Source organism: Apus apus, chromosome 4, assembly GCF_020740795.1.
Source record: "Apus apus isolate bApuApu2 chromosome 4, bApuApu2.pri.cur, whole genome shotgun sequence".
Classification (NCBI taxonomy): domain Eukaryota; kingdom Metazoa; phylum Chordata; class Aves; order Apodiformes; family Apodidae; genus Apus; species Apus apus.
The window spans coordinates 6,632,366-6,649,718 of NC_067285.1; positions in this window are offsets into that span (position 1 = coordinate 6,632,366).

The window sequence follows — 17,353 nt, forward strand, 5'->3', positions numbered from 1 at the left end:
TTATTTGGCATTGATCATGTGTAGTTAATCCACAAACAAGTATTTTTTTGTGTTATTTTTGCATGTTGGTACTTCAGATATGCATGTATTTATAATGCATTTCTAGTGTAAGCTCAAACCATTAAAAAAAGTTCTAAATATATTAATAATAGGGTGGGGATTTTAGTTCACAAGTGGGGTGGCTAAAAGAAGATACAAAGGTCGAGCAATCTGTGTGAGGGCAAACTGCAATCTGGCAGCAAAGTGGCAAATGGAATCTCCTGGTTTGTGTGCAGTTTGTCATACCTGGCAAATAACATGGAGAGTGAAGTCTCGAATATGTGTGAGGCAGGTGCCTAAATCTCTTTGAAAGCAGTTGGGATTTGGGTACCTCATTGCCATCTCTCCTACGGAGAGGGTAGAAAACAGGGATATTGAATGCAGATGTTCCAAGCATCACAAAGGTGGGAACCCTGTTTTCATTTGAGAAAAGCTGTCACCTTTCTTGTTCAAAAATGCCTGCATTGTGTTGATCTGCTTCCAGCTGTGTTTGTTATACCATCAAATCTTGTCTTCCCATTTTCCTTTGGACTGTGTGTAACAGAGTTGAGAGTTTTTCTTTTTCTCTGCTTAGACTCAGACCTGGAATGTAACGTCTTCTCAAGAAGCAGATGAGTTAAACCAATACTAAGAAATGCAAACAGCCCACCTCTATGTAAAATAAGCTCTACAGCTTTTGCATGTGATTGTTCTTACCATGCTCATTGTTTGGTTATGTTCCTAAATACAATGGGTACCATCTGAGGAAGGAGAAAGCTATTTGCAGTGAGAATACAGCAAAGATGTTGGTCGAGTTGCAAATCACAGCAGTATGTTAGTTACTGAATCATCACCCTGACTTCAACAGTACATCGTTTCTTTAGGAGTTTCCCAGGTATGCTGACTGCTGGGCTCATAGAGATGCCTTCAGGTCAGTGTAAAGTGACCTCACATTGAAATGAGCAGTTGTATTTCTCTGTGTCTCAGAACATGCTGTCCTTTTGCAACATCTTTGCAAATTCATGTGATGGAAGAGGGTGGACAAAGATAGAAGTAAGGATTCTTGCTCAAATGAGAAGCTACTGCTTTCTATCTGATAGCAAAAGAGGGAGCATTTTTTTAATTGTTGTTGCAGCCTGTCTGAAATGAACAGTGTATCCATATGCTCCAAATAGCAAATCTAGATATTGAACAAAGTGTAATGCTGCCTGTGGAGTGTCTCAGCTAGGTGGGATTTATGGTATTTTAAGGCTTTCTGTGTAGAGAATTAGTTGCTGACTTTGTGGGACCTTCTTTAATATTAAATGTTAACTGGCCTCTACTGCTAGAGACCATTAATTCCAAACTAGTAACTCCCTGAATTTACTGGAACTGCTCAACAAGACAAGAAAAAATCCATCTGCATCTTCTGTGCTGGAAAATCATCACATCCTTTTGTAAACTGAAAGATTCCCAACATACCAAGGGGGAAATTGAAGTGTTCGGGGGATTTTTTAAACACTGGTTCCTCAGCTGTAGAATTGAATAAAATACCTTTTCCACAATGATGTTGTAAGTTTGTCACCATCTCCCCCAGCTGCTCTCTGCAGTAGCAGAGGTTTCTGAGAGAGCCCTGAATAAAGCTAGATATGCTATGCTAGCACAAACTGTGAACACCCAAAGAACGCTGGCGTGTTGGTGCATTGTGTGATTCAGCTTCTAATTGCCATCCAAGAACATAGCACGGAGCTTTTGTTTTTCCCAGAGTTAATGAGGAGAACGTTGAGAGCAGCAAGAGCTGTGCTCTGTTATCTGCTGAAGGAGTACACAAACTGCCAAGGGGGAGAGTCAGCCAAACGGGCACTTCCAATTTGAATACTTTTCTTTTTAAAGAAACATGTTTGTAAAATGTCATCCACTCTCACCACAGCTATGGTGAGAGGGCCTTGCTAGTAGTAATACAGACATCACCAAGTGCTCCTTGTTGAGAATTCTTTGCTTTTCTTGCTGTGTTTCTTTGTTTATTCTAACAAACAACATTTTGGTTTGTCACTTTATTTTTAAAGAAGAGCTCAGAGAAGGGATTTGGGCCCACTTTGTCAGGCACCAGCACATTTTTCCCAGCTGTGTGGGGCTGCTGTTTCATGTCATACCTTTAGCAAGCTCATGAAGATCTACATCCCACCTCACGTGCTCGAATGGACTGCCTGCCATTTGTGTCAGGACTTTGTGTTGCCTAGCTCTGGTGTGTTTGAGTAGTTGCTCCCTCCTTTCCTATCTCCTTCCTAAAGGAAAATGTGCTTTGTTTTTATAGCAGTTCCTCTCACTGGTCCAGTGTAGAGTGTAACTCCACAACTTATTATATCAGACTAATTGGGGAAGTAACAGAATGGAACACGGAGGCGGGAGCAAAAGGAAGGATGATTTTGCCATAGAAGAGGAAAGAGGGAGGGAATAAACCTCTGACACTGATGTTATCTCAGGTGATTCTGTACTCAGTTTTAGCCTGATAGGGCTCCCTTTGTAATCAACCTTCATTGATTTTGATAGCTCATGATAATGCTGGACATTATAGTTGTTAAATATAATTACTGATTCGAAGCATATAATTATTTGATGTAATTAATTTTCTTTTTTATGATTCGTTTAAAAAGCCCATGCTCTAAGAATATGTTGCCAGACTTTTTCATCAGCCACAGACTAATCTCTAGGGATGATAGTCTGCTGCCCTCAATCAAGAAGAGCCTTTACTCCCAAACTGGTTGCACTGGAACAAATAAGGGTGGCAAAACTTGTACAAAAACAAACGACTGGAGGTGTGGACCTGCGTTTGCTTAGGGGAGTGGGTATTAGCTCCCGTTTCAATTCTGCCTGGAGAAGGATGTATAAATCTTTAATCTCTGAGGGCAACTGTTAGGTGGAGAAAATTAAGCTGTTTGGTGCTGCTAAATGTAATCCAGCACTTAAATGCTGGTTCAGCCTGTAAAGAAAGAGCTCTCCTACATGTCAACTGCCTTGCAGGTGCCTGAGCTCTGTTCTTTTGAATTAATATTAATTGGTCCTAGCACCTGCATGTTGCCAGAGCCCTATCAGATGTTTACAGATCCTCATCATATGATTCCCAGTGGATTTAACAGGCTCCATCAAAAGATCTGGGCTTGAGCTCTGAGGTTTCTGTAATATTGGCTTTCTCACAGTGTTGTGCAAGGTGAAGTGGAAAGGGTTGTGTGTGGGGGGCTTTAACTAATAGCCACAAGGGAGTGTTGAGATATCCAGGCTTCAGAACTGATTTATTTGATCCAAGGAAAAGGGTATATTGAAGCTGGGGAAAAAAAAAGGAAACCTCAGAAAAGGAACTGAAAGAAGAAAAGGCTCAGGGACCAGAGACAGAGAAAGGCAAATGGTTGGTGGAAGCTCTTCCAATGATGCAAATAGCAAGATGCTGTCTGTTCAAGAACAGATGTTTATTTTGCACAAGTTGAGAGCACATCACTTACTGATATTTAAGTACAGGGAGGTGCTCAACAGCACACTCAAGGCTGCCTGGGCATTTATATTTCAGCATGTGAGCTCTGTAAAGTTCAACACAACTACTGCTGTAACAACAAAAACGACCTTCCCAGAAATGTTTTTGTATTGCTCAGTGAGAACTTATCACAGCTGGTATGTCCCTTTTGTTACCCTCCTGTAAGATAACCAGATGCCTGCTCTCGGAGCTGTACCACTCACTAACACTGGACACCGACTGGTAAGAGCTGGAACAACCACCAAATAGACCCTTTTTGCTCTATTTTTTATGACACATTTTTGGTGCCAGCTGGGAGTGTGCACACCTTCATCAACAGAGTTCCTTAGTTTAGGAGAAGGGAGTTCATACTGATCGGCTCATCACTTAGTTCAGTCTGGTGAGAATGCTTCTGTAATCCTCAACATCTGAAAATGTCTCCCTGCGGTCACGCAGTGTGGGAAATGAAGCTACAGTGGGTGCTCTGCTTGTCGTGGCTGAGCTCCCTCTGGTGTAGGCAGAACATGAACTGCTTGCACAGATGTGAAGAAGATATTACTTGTGTACCATTTTTACCCTTGTTGCCCCTTAGTCAAATGCTGCTTGTTCCCATCACGCTGACCGTGCACGCAGCTCCGAGCTAGGGCTGCTGACTCACAAGGGGGGAAGTATGAGGGTAAATACACTTATTTTTTTTTTTCACAAGAAGAGCAAAGGCAGGTTAGGAAAGTTGGCCAAGGCGGTGGAGAATATGACTCACAGGATACAAAGAGACCTGATCTCACACTAATCATAACCAAGCACAGGCAACCTGACATTTGACTTTCATGCAGTGAGAACCTGGCAGCAACCCTTGTGATTCACAGGTAATCTGTTGTAAGCACCGATTTTCCACTGCTCATAACTCTTAGGTCTTGCATGTTTTGCCTTTGTCCCAGATTGAATATTTTCAATTGACTTAATTATTGTCATGAATAAATGTTAACTAGAAATTTATGAGCCATCATGACATCTAGGATGCAATTTTTTTATCGAAATATGTTTTTGGGAACAATTGGTAGAAATCCACAGTTCTTCCCATGTTATTTCTTTGTTATGAAATTCAGCCATGTTGATGACATAACCAAAGTTGTATAATCCTTGTTCCATGAATTTGCTAGTGCAATATGCCACAGACAAAAGACTTTCTGTACCAAGACTGAACAGAAACTTTGTTTGAAATCTTTTGCATAGCCCTGTATTTCAGATTTAGCATAATGGCACTGCAAATGGGGATGTACCTCAGCTGATAATAAGAGCACTGCTCAGCATAGAACTGTCCTTCTAGGAAAAATATGTGGAAGTGTTTAGATCACATAGACTTCATTAGAAATAGGATGTCCATCAAATAATAGAAAAAATGTGTGAATTTATCCTGAGGATAAATTGGTACAACTCTACTGAAGCAAGTGGTCTTTGTATGTAAGCGGAGTTGCACATGTTTTCTTCGGGGATCAGTTCAGTTCATTTTGCCTTTGTAGTTTACACTGAAATTGTTCAAGATAGGGAAAATTTGCAGAGTGTCTGCATGTACTAAGTGCCTGGCATAAATCAGTCTTTATTTCTCACTTTTGCTAGCAGTACAATCATTTAAAATTAAAGAAAAAATAAAGCAAGTAATTAATCCTGTATGAATGTTCAAACATTCTGTTACTAAGAGTTATTTTCTCCCCCTAGACCTTGGATTTCCTCTGTGTATGATCCAAGAAGGCTAGTAAAAGTCCTTTCCAGGAAAATACAATTTTCAAGTACTCTGATTGTGCTATGATACTTGCTCAACCTGAATCTTTTTAGATAACAGGCATCATGCTGTCTTTGGTTTATTTATCTCTGATCGAAGAGCAGGGAACATAGAAGTGGCAGTCAAGGAACATATTAGGGGTGTATACACAGTTTGTGATAGTAAGATCAAGCAGAACTTGTGAGAAGGAGAGTTTTCTTCATCTAGAAATTCAGCTGTGTTCATAATAAGATCTTTCCTCACAAAGGAAAAAGAACAATCTGTAAAAAACTCTCTTTCCTACCCCCACCCCCTTGAAAGGACAGTCTGATCTTGTTTTTAAGGTATGGAGTGGGACTCTGGCTGTTTTTCCATGGTCTTTTGCAGGCCAGACTAAGATCACCCTGTCCTCAATCCAAGCTGGCTAGCAACCAGCCAGCTCCAATCCCAATCTGTGCACCTCTAGTAGTGTGCTGCTGTGTCCACCCTTAAAGCTTCGGAGAGTCCCTAAGCTTTGTTTCCAAAAATCTGGATAGACATTCCTCAAAACATCATAGTTCAATATCCAGTACTGGCACCATTTCACTGTGAGACCCTGGAAAAAGTGCTCTGAGCCAGATTTTTAAACATGCAGAGCTATCCCAGAGCCCACTGTTAAAATGCTACTGATCTTTTAAAAGACACTACTCAATTGCAATTTCTGTTTTTGCCAGAGGGTATATATAAAGCCACTCAAATTTTGACACTGCCTCACAGGGAGGCTGTGAATGAACTTGTGCATTAACCCCTAAGTGCAGGCACTCTCTTTTTGATCCAGTGGAAATTTAATTATTAATATAAACCAATATGATGCTTTTAGGGAGGATCAGTCAACCCTGGGATACCCAGAGCCTCAGTGGCTGGGATATTTCCTCAGCTGTAAGAAGGGTGTCCTCCAGACTCTACTCCAAATTTAATAGAAATAATTTAATTAAAATCTAAAGTCCTTTCTCATTGCTGAAGGGGAGAGAAATGGAAAGAGACTTCATGTGGCCCTGTGGGTGGTGGGTGATCCCATGAAAGACTTTGTGGAGGAGCATCCATGGGCTGCAGGATATCTTTGAGAATATTGTGGCTCTAACTATTGCCTAAGTCTTTCTGACTGAAAATACTCCTGGAGAGAATGTTAGAAAAAACTCGTGGGTCAAGGAAAAGTTTAATAAAAGCAAAAGCAAAGGCCACACACGGAAGCAAAGGAAGATGGAAGATTTATTCTCTACTTCTCATCAGCAGGTGATATCCAGCCACTTCCTGGGGAGCAGGGCTTCACTATGTGTAGCGGTTGCTCTGGAAGACACACCTTGTCATAATGAACAACCCCCACCTCCGCCTTCCTCCCTTCTCTAAGCTTTTATTGCTGAGCAGATGTCATATGGTACAGAATACCCCTTTGGCCAGTTTGGGGCAGCTATCCTGGCTATATCCCCTCCCAAGATCTTGCCCACCCTCAGCCTAGTGGTGAGGGGGGATGCTGGAGAAACAGCCTTGATGCTGGGAGCGCTGCTCAGCAGTAGCCAAAACACGGGTGTCTTATCAACACCTTTCTAGCTACCAATACAAGCACAGAGCTGTGAGGGCTGCCATGGGGAAAATTAACTCCATCTCAGCCAGACCCAATGCACTTCTTGCATATCATCATGCAAGAAGTACCTCTGAAGAGGGCTGCAGTCAGCTCAGAAGAGACAGACACTGGAGGGCTCACAGGGCATACTTCCAAGTGGTATTATAAACTGGGTTTGAATTTTGTCCTGATTCTAAGCCAGGAAGACAAACAAGACACATTTGCAAGAGATATTTGACCTAGAATCTCATTTAGAAATATTTATCTGATCTCTTTATGCTTCTTTAACAATAGATACATGTGGGGCTTAAGGGATTGAAGCAGCCTGTGAAATGACCTTTTCTTTTGTAGGAGAAAGGAAATGCTACAGTTTGGCTTTTCTTCCCCAGGTTGCCTGTTGTCCTTTCTGAAGAACTAGGTCTTGAATAGCAGGGAGGCCCTGTGTATTACAGGAGGGTGGGTGGGATGCAGAAGAAGCCACATTTTTACTTCAGCATAGCCTGGAAAGCAGGTAGGAAATGAGGAACAAAGACTGTGGCTGGCCACACCTTGAGAGGATGGCAGCACCCAGAGAAGCCATGGCAAGCTCCAGCTCTCCCTCCTCCCTGCCCCCGTAGGAGCTCTTGCCTGGTTTTCCTGGCTGGCTGCAGCTCCAATATTGTCATTCTGCTGCAGTCGTGCAAGCCATCTGAATTCATTTGTCATATTCTATGAACTAGAATCCATCAAAGCGTATTCACTGGCCTTTTAATTAGTGTTAGATTAGCATTTTAAGATATGGGTAAATTCCCAAGTCTAACTTTGTTTAAAGGTGCATATTCAATACAGTAGCCAGGAAATCGTGTATTCTCATGTACTTATTACCTTAGTAATGTAATGCTGTGAGGGAAAAAGGTAGATAATACTTCTGACAAATATTAAATGCTATTTGTATAGCTACTGTCTGTGAATTTAAACAGAAAATCATTCCTCACGCCTTGCCATGAAACACACACAGATTTCTTTTGTGGCTTTCATGTTTCATTAAAGCTTTGTATGTGGAGAAGAGGAAAATCTAAACTGCTACTTAATTACAGGGATACTGTCAGCTTAAATATATTTTGAATAAAATAACTTTGCTTTTTACCTGAGTTGTCAGTAACACCTAGGATTATTAAAAGTGAAATATTTTTAAACATCTAATCTACTTCTCACCATTTATCAAGCTGGGTCTTTTCTTCTCCTTGTCTGGTCAAACTAACAGAGTCTCTTGCTTTTCCCTGTAGTCAGCTTCATTGTCTGGATCCTATTAGCTAACCCAATATTAGAGGGCTTTAGGTTGTAAATACCAGAAGGTGAAGCTTACATCTAATCCAAAAAAAGGAAAATGTATGGCTCTTTCTTTATTCCATTAAAATATTTCTCTCAAGTTGGACATAATGTAATATATGATCCTTTAATCATGTTTTCATCACCACACAGCATGTGCAGGGCAGGTTAAATCCTGGCAAGTGCTGAGCAGTGCTGTGTGTGCACCTTCCTCTTACTGGAGGCCCAAGATGCTAAAAGGCTGCTCAACAGCAGAGAAGGGGGTCAGAGAGCTATGATGCAGTGCCCTGAAACCAGAGACCAGTCCCACCTGGTGAACTCCTTTCTGTTGTCCTCACAGGGAGTGGGAAAGATGTAAGTCAGGACCAGGCCAGTGTTGGAAAGTACATGGGTACATCTTACAAGTGAAAAGGAGAATTGTTTTGGAGCCACTCCAGCACCTTCCCTTTCCCACAATGGCTGCATGGTCCTGTCTAGAAGGGTGGACAAAAGCTCCTGAGGCAGGTGCCAGATGCTGCCGTGGAGTAGAGTGGTTTTGTTGTTGATTTTTCAGGAGCTGCAGAAAGAGGAGAGAAGAGGGTGTGTGTTACCGGTTAATATTATTATACTTGTAAATAATAATATGTTAGCAATTCCAGGACTCTGCAATATCAGGAAGGACATTATTTACAAAATGGCCCTATCTATGTGTACCAGTGGAAGCTGGCTTTGGTGTTTCGTATTAATGCACATTAGCATCCTCATGAACCTATCTGATAATGCTGATACACGGAGACTTAAGCTCCTTAAGCAATGTTCACACCTCCTTGAAAAATAATACAGTGAAGTTCTTCCTTTAAATAAACTTTCTAAGCAAGTCTATTAACAGTTATCTGCTATCTGCCACAAGGGGAAACATGTAGACAGTTCTGTAGTGTCTTATAAATCTTGGGCAGCTGAGCATTAGGTAGTAAATTAAATAAGAAGTGAGAGCTCCTTTCACTGGATCCTCCTACTTCATTTTATCACATGGGAATGTTTAAGTTGAGTCCTGAGGAAACAATCTGCATCCCCAAGGGATGTGTTCCTGTGTTCTGAAAAATAAGCTTCTATGTAAAAGGCACTTTAGAATGCTTTTGTGGTAAAGATTTACCACGACCTGAAAGTACAACAGCCTGCCATGGTGTCGTGTAGTGTTGTATCATTGTAACATGGGGCTGTGCATAGCGAAACTGCTCATAAAATCTGACTTCAAGTATCTGGAGATGTCCACAGGCTTCAACAGCAAACAATAGCCTGTGGTTTGGCTCCTGCTAGAGAGTTGAGCAACTGGAATTCCCAGTCAATTCCCAGGTCAGCTATTTCTTCTGACTGCGAGCAATTCCCTTCATCATTCCCTGCTCCACAGTCCCCTTGCATAAAAGGTGGTGAGGGGAGTCAAGGAACACATTCCCACCCTGACAAAGGCTGGGGTGGCTGGGGATCTCCATGGTGGAAACCATATGAGTCACTTGGTGCACAGAGGTTCTGGAAAGGGCTGTGGAAGCAGATGGGAAATTCTATCTGCTATGAAATACTATTAGATATTTAAAAACACAACTCTAAAGAAGGGATGTCATTATAAATTAAATTCCATTGACTTTTTGTTTTGTGTTGGATACATTTGTATGAAATAATTTTTATATATATATATTAATTTGCTGCTGCGTAAATTCTCCACAATGTCACTGGAATTTCATTTGAATAAACACCCTCAAAAACTGGAGGATTTGGATTCCAACCATAAAAGTTAAGCTAGCTGGATTTATAATATGCTATAATCAAGTAAAAATACATAAACAAGGAACCAGACATTTACAGGCAACACAGAAGACAGGTAATTCCTTTTAGGATTAAGCATGTGGCCAGCAGCTGGCAGAACTCTGTGAAACCAAATGATAATGTAGACAACCTTTGCTGCATGTTCCTGGGTGACAGTACCTGGTAGGAAGGAAAAGACTGGCCATTCATCATCTTTATTTTGTGAGACTTTTATTTCTGGTTTGAAAAGGGGAGGGAAGACACATAAAGGAAGAATCTTCCTGGAAAGTATAAGCCTGTATAAATGGCAGCAATGGGGAAAATAGGCTTTTATTTTCATTCAAAGACATTAATTTAAGCAGAACTTTCCAGCATATGTAAATATTCATAGCTCTTGAAGATCATGCATCAGAACAGAAGACTTGTGATGATTATTAGTTCTTTATATTGCGGTAGGTCTTGGAGATCAGGGTGCTATTATGCTCGTTGCTCATAATTAGAGATTGTGTACTCCCTGGAGTAGTGACTATCTCAATAAACAAGACAAAGGATGAGAAAAAGGAAGTGGTAATGTTCTCATTGTACAAAGAGTGAATAGGGAAACTGGCAAATTAAACTAGTTGCCCAAGTTCATACAAGAAGACTTCAGCAGAATTTGGTAGATGAAGCTTCTTGTCTTTTTTGCCTTCTAGGAAAATTACTACAATGCAGGTAATTATTAGACTGATCCCGATCGGAAAATGAAAGAAAATATTGTTTTAAATGTAAACATAATTTCATATTTAAAGAATAAGTTATATTTTGTTACCTCCTAAATCTATTACAGGCACATGGATGTCAGTTTTTAATATTTTAAAATTTTTGCATTCTTCTCAATTTCCCCAGCTTATTTCCATCCATCTTTCTATTTAAAAACACGTCAGTAGGAGAAAAACTAAGAGAGGAAAGAGCTGAGAGATCTGGTGAGGAAAAACAACAAGCCAAAATTCTGATGAGAACAACACAATCTCCCCACAGTTTCCACCTTCATTAAAAGACACTGAAAATTGGTCACTATGGCAAAGAGGGCTCCTTTTCATGAGACACAATTCCTTGTGAGGAATTCCTTGTGAGGAATACCGATTCCTTCCATGAGACACAATCTCCTATCTTATTTTCCCCTCTTTTACCACCCATATTCAAGCCCCCAAACCCAGACTGAGATAAAGCCAGCAGAGGAATCTGCCCGTACACCCGTGAGGCTGCCTGGGGAAGTCAGCCCAGGACATTTTGCTCATTTCCATGACTGACTGTTCCTGCTCACCTGGGCTGAGCTCCAGTGCTCCCCGGCCCAAACTGACAAGGTGGGAGAAGAGCTGGAGTCAGGACGAAGATCTAGCTCACAGAGCACTTGGAGGTAGGACAGGTTAGGGATGTGGGCAGGGCTAGGGAACCAAGGGCCTTCAGAGATGGAACTTGTAGCACTGGTGACATGTCAGGGAGGCTGTTGCAAATGGCTTGTGACAATCTGTGATCCCGAGCTCTCGTCCATTATGGGTTTTTAAGCCCATAATCCTCTCTTCCCTACCTGTAGCATGAGACCTAAAACAGGCTTCTTGGAATAATTTCCTGCCATATCTGCAGCAGTAAAAATCTGCCCTTTGGCTGCAGAGCTCTCAGGAGCTTATTTCATTCTTCCAGTACTTCACATTGTGCCAGGAGTCCAGAATAGCAATGAGGACCCTATTCTTGATGTTTTCAACATGAACACATGAAAGAGAGATGCTGGATGCACAACAGAAAGGTCCTTTCTTCCATCCCTTGACCCATCCTGTCTCTCCTTTAGTACATTGGATGTAGATACGAAGTCTGTTTCTTTCTCTCCTTGTTTCTTAGTGCTAGGAACACTGTGGAATGACTCCTTTGCCCACACTGAGGTCAGGGGGTTCTCCCTAAATGCAGGGATGGGGGTCCTTGGACATCATCTTGCAACATAAAGAAGTTCTAAATATGTTCTGTTCTGAGACCTCCTGTCATTTGAATGATAATGATGTAACATTTTTATAACACTTAGCAACTTCAGAACTTCAAGGAAAAGCAACCAAATTAACAAAACAAAACCCACTGCTAAAACTTTATACATTTTAGAACACTAAGTTGCCATAACAACTTGATGCAAAAGTCTTTGGTGGCAACTTTGTACTCGGCCCTATTGAGGCTAAAATAACCTTACTCTTGTGTTAATACTTCGCCAGCATAGTAAATACTATTGGTTACAGAAAATTAAAACTTTTAAACAGTGAAACTACTTTTACTGAAGTAAAAGAAACCTCTTAAATCTAAGTGTTTTTCTTCTTTTAAAAAAGCATAATTTGTCAGACATTAAAATAACAAAAGGTCTTTGAAAAAGGATTATGGTTTCTGATGTTTCACTACTAGAATGGATTTACTTTATATCCTACTGATGTTGTAATCTTGAATTCTGAGGTAATGTTTTAGCCCTTTCTTTTCACATAAATAAAGATTTCAATGATAGCACTTCATTTCTTCTGTAGAACTTTCCTTTATTTTTCAAACTACTCATTTTCTCTCGCTTAAACCATTTCATCAGAATAACATACAAATTGGATGCAGTGCTTATTAGGAGGAGGGGAGCAGTTAGACAGGCAAGGCGTTTCAAATCACCACACTGCTGACTGCTAGGTAGATTTTAAATGGATAACTTCCATATTGCTTATATGTTTTCATCCATAAGGTACTTTTTTTTTTTTTAGTCTTTTTTTTTACCATTTCCCTGTAAAATATAAGTGTGTATTTTTTACTACCTTGGGGATTTTTTTGTATTTTAAAGTCACTTGAACCTTCATTGCTATCCAAAGCATGAACAATTCCTTTCTATCAGTACTAAGCACTGTATTTTAAAAATCAAAAAGCATATTTTAACATGTTAATAAATTGCTTGCTAATCAGACTGACTTCATCCCTCTTTGAAAAACAGTGCCATATATCTCTTTGGGTTGCACAGATTTTAATTAACACTAAGTCTCTTTCAAAAGTCATAAATTCCTGCCCTCTCTGGAATGAAATCCACTCTTCACACTCAATTGGGCTATTTTTTGTTTGGTTTGGGTTTGTTGTTGTGTTTTGTTTGGTTTTGTTTTTTGGGTTTTTTTGGGTTTTTTTTGGGGGGGTTGTGGTGGGTTTTTGTGGATTTTTTAATATCCTATAGAAAAGTGAGTGGTGGAGTTGGCAGAGTATCTGTAGAGGTTTATTGTTTGCTACCAAGGGAACAAAGAGTGCTCTGCGTCCTTCCAGCTAAGGGAGACTCCACAAGAGATTTCCCTCCAGCAACTTTGCTGTTATTAGCTTGCTTGCCAAACAGGGACCATTCTCCTGGCTCTCACCCTACAACCTGCCTTTGAAAGTATAGAAAAAGAGGTGTTTATAAACCGGGGTTTGTTTTTTTTTTTTCTTTATTCTGTATAGCGAAGCGAAGCCCAAAGCCTTTTCTGCTTCAGCAGAACCAGCAGGGAGGAAATACATGTAGTAATTACCTCAAACAAGCAGGCAATGAAGGCCGCTGCCTCTCAAGCCATGCGGTTTAAGGGTATGATGCACGGCAGAGGTGTCAGCACTCACAGCCCAGAACAACTGGTTGGAATTCCAGCATCCCATTCCTCCTCCAGCCTCCTCCCATTGGCAGCGTTCTGGCTGGGCTGGGCTGCCAGGGAGCAGACCCGGTCCCTGGAGCCAGGGGACACTGGTCTGCGGGTGAACGGTCCCACCAACAGAAAGAGCGTCTTCAAGTGAGAGAAATGGCCTGCAAGAGGGACTCAGGGATGTCCAAACTACCAAGGAGGCTTCCCACTTGAACACCACTGATGGAAAAGACAGGGTCTGGTTCAATCCTGTCAGAATTATTCTTCGGAGGTGAATTTTTCAGTCACCCCCTCTTTTGGTGTTTTGTTTTTTGTTGTTGTTGTTCTGAATAAGTATAAATCGACTTTCACACTGTACTTCAGAACAAAACGATTTTGTTTGTTTGTTAGTTTGTTTCCTCCCCCGGTGCTCCTACAGCCGGCTTCTCCACCATGGCAAATCAGGGACGCTTTGCTGACAAGAGCAAAGCCACCACACAGGACCTGGGTGTGAGGAACAGGCCGGGGGGTGCAACGCGGAGCGTGCGGTGCCTGTGGGCACACGGCACGTGCCTTTTGATCCGGTGAAGAGACCAGCCCGGCCGCGCCCCGGGCCTTGCGTGCCTCCTGCTGCCCTCTCCCCGAGCTCTTCAGGACAGGTGTGTCTGCTGCTCCGCGGGGACCTGCGGTGACGCCTCGCAGAAGCCACTGCAGGTGAGGGGGGTGGCACTGGCTTTGCTGGAGGGGACGGGGTTGTATCCAGAAGCGGTGCACTTCTCCTGCCCAGCCTGGCCGGGGCTGGCCCGCCAGCGGGATTTGTTTTCGAGGCTCCCACCCCGCACAGCCAGATCTTTGTTGCCCTCTTGAGATGTGTGGCAGATTTATTTCTAGTAATTTTTTAAGTACCAAGTGTATCTAGTGTACTTATTACTCCTAATTAATGTGAGAATAAAGAATCAAAGAGGGTATTCCTCCAATGAGTTGTTTTTGAAGAGTGACAAATTAATCCCCTTGGATATGGCTGAAGCCAGGGAAGATCTTTTTGTTCCTCTAACAAACTGCAGCAATTAGGCGTTCAAAACTCTGCTCGTGATAAACAGATTTTAGCAGCTATTTATTCTCTTTCTGTATGCCAAAATCCTGGGACTTAGGTCCTTCAGCCAAACGTTCTCCCAGGTAACTGGAGATGTAGGAATGTGTTTCCAGCCATCGGGACCTGCATGCACACAGGGGTGTGCGTGGGGAGCGGCCACCAGGCATCCGTGTTCAGGGTTGCACGTGTCCATTTACCCACTACATTTGTTAGACTTTTTCTTATGCTCTTGTGAACTTTGGGTGAAGTCCCCAACAGCCTGATTTGCCCACATTCACTTGCCCAGAAAACACACTTTGAGCACCATAGGGAGAAGTTTTATGGCTGATTTTTTTTTTTTTTTTTGGTATGGTTCTGCCTATAAACACATTGTGATATTTCAAGGGGATACTTGTAATCTGCTGTAACAGGGATCAGGCAGCATTTACTAGAAATCATCCAGACTTCACGGGCGCAACTTAAAATCTTCACCCGCCCACAGAGTCAGAGGGCTTTGACAGCTTTGTGGGCGATAAACCAGGGATGAGATTTTCTGACAGGCCCCTTTTTCGACCGGCTGTGGAGATAAGTGACTGGGAGATTTCCAGCCCGAATTGTTTCTCCGGGTCCTGATGCTGAGTGAGGAATGAGGGCGACGGGGAAGGCGTGGAAGCCACCTTTGTGCTGGAGTGATCAAAGCAGGGGGCTGGAGGCTGCTTCAATGCTATCAGCCTGGAACAGGCCCCCGCGGGACTCCTGCACCTGCCGGCTGCCGCTCCTTTATGCCTGTGCCACATCCTGCCCTTACCCCGGGGTGACAGGGAACCGGCTGCGCCAGAGGGTGTTCTCGCACAAGAGGGTAATCCTCAGCTGTTTGTTCAGTCAGCTCAGAAGGGGCAGCAGCTGCTGGTTTGCTGCGGAGGTGGGGTGGTGGCCACGGGAAGGGGTGTGCAGCTGTAGGCAGCCAGGCTCCAGCTGAGCGAGCTTGGAAGGTGGGTTTTCCCCCTGTGCGCTGTCTCTGCTGTGGGTCTCACACAAAGCTCTTGTTGCCAGATGAGGTACAAGGAGCAAGTGGAGCCTTCAATATTTAAAAGTCTTTTCCACGGTGCTGTAGATGACCCCAGTGTTGCCTTAAAACTTGCAACTAGCTAAATAGAGTAACCTTACAAAGTGTGCTTTCCAAGGCTGTCTTGTGCACTCAAAGCAAGGAAGGTGACACTTCTATTTCATTGCAGCCATTCAAGACAAAATAAAGTGTAGTAAAATCCTTCTGCAGTGTTCAGCTTCAGAAAAAGTGATTTTTTTTTTTTTTTTTTTTCACAGGCTTTTTTTTCTTGGATATCAGACCTTGTTCAAATGGAAGCAGGCTGTAAATAGCTGTGAAAATCATTGAGAAAGGGAACTTTTATGAAGCAGAGTATGTGTCACTGGATGCCACATGAATATAAAGATATATAGGTTTCATTATTTTTCTCTCTTATAATACACTTAAAATGTCTTTTTTGGTACCCTCAACTAACAAGAAGTTTAAAAACTAAATTCCATAATGACATTTTAGAGGTAGAACTATCACGATAGCTTAAGTTGATGGTATAACATACTCAGTGATGTTGAAAGCCAAATCTGAGCTATTCAGCCCAGGAAAGGAAGGTAAATTTTGAGGCTAGGCTGCTGGGGTCACGGTTCTTTGAGTGTGAGGCTCAGAAGCTATATACTGCACAAATGGGATCTTGAGTGGCAAGAAGGGAAGGAAGCTGGTTTTCAAACCCAAGGAATTGGTGAGGCACAGATGGAAGGTCTAGTGGTGTGTGTTACTGGGGGAGGAGTGAGGGAGACAGTGGCAACAGCCAGATGGTGAGAGACACACCAGAGGGGCACACATAAGCCCTTGTTCTTGTTCCATATCTAAAGGAAATAATTTGCAAGACTTCTGGAAGCAGATTTTTAAGTGAGACACCAAAATTTTCAAACATGCCATGCAGTCATGGAAGCACAGAATGCTGTGGTCCCTGTATCCGTCGCCAAATGGAGCCAACTGTCATCTCCTCTTTGATTTCTCACTCTCGCTGTCCCAGGCTCACATCGATTTTCACCCAGCTATTATACAGAGAGGGTTGCATAAATCAAGATGTTTCGTTGCTTCTCTCTACTCCTTCCCACCTGTGGCTGCTGTCGTTCACACTGGCCTTGCCTTTCCCTCAGCACAAAATCTTGCTGCTGAAGAACATGGCTAGACTGCAGCGCAGACACTTATCACTTTATTTTCTCCTATGAGCAAGGAGTGGGAAAGTCTCATCTGGCGTGTTGAACTCAGATCTAAGTGCTAAAATGTTTATTGCTTTCAATCCCCCCAGCAGGATACTCTGAGCAAAAGTGATGGTTGGCAGCTGGCAGCTGCTGGTACCATCCAACTCACAGGGCTTACAGCAAAACTCGTGCGGAATCTCAAATGTTGGGCTTTTAATTATTTGAGGGGACTTGTTCCACAAGTACTTCAGATGGTTTTCTATTAACATTTGACAGCATCTCAGCAATTGAAATACGTTTAGTGAGATTACAGCGTTTAGATTGTGGTCTAAGAACTTCTGATCAAATTCTGCTTTCCCTAATTAATGTACTCCAGCACCTACTTGATGGCATTCATAGCAACAAATAATTTCTGCTCTTCTCTAATGATATGCACCATACTTTGGCACTGGAGTGTGGATAAATACAT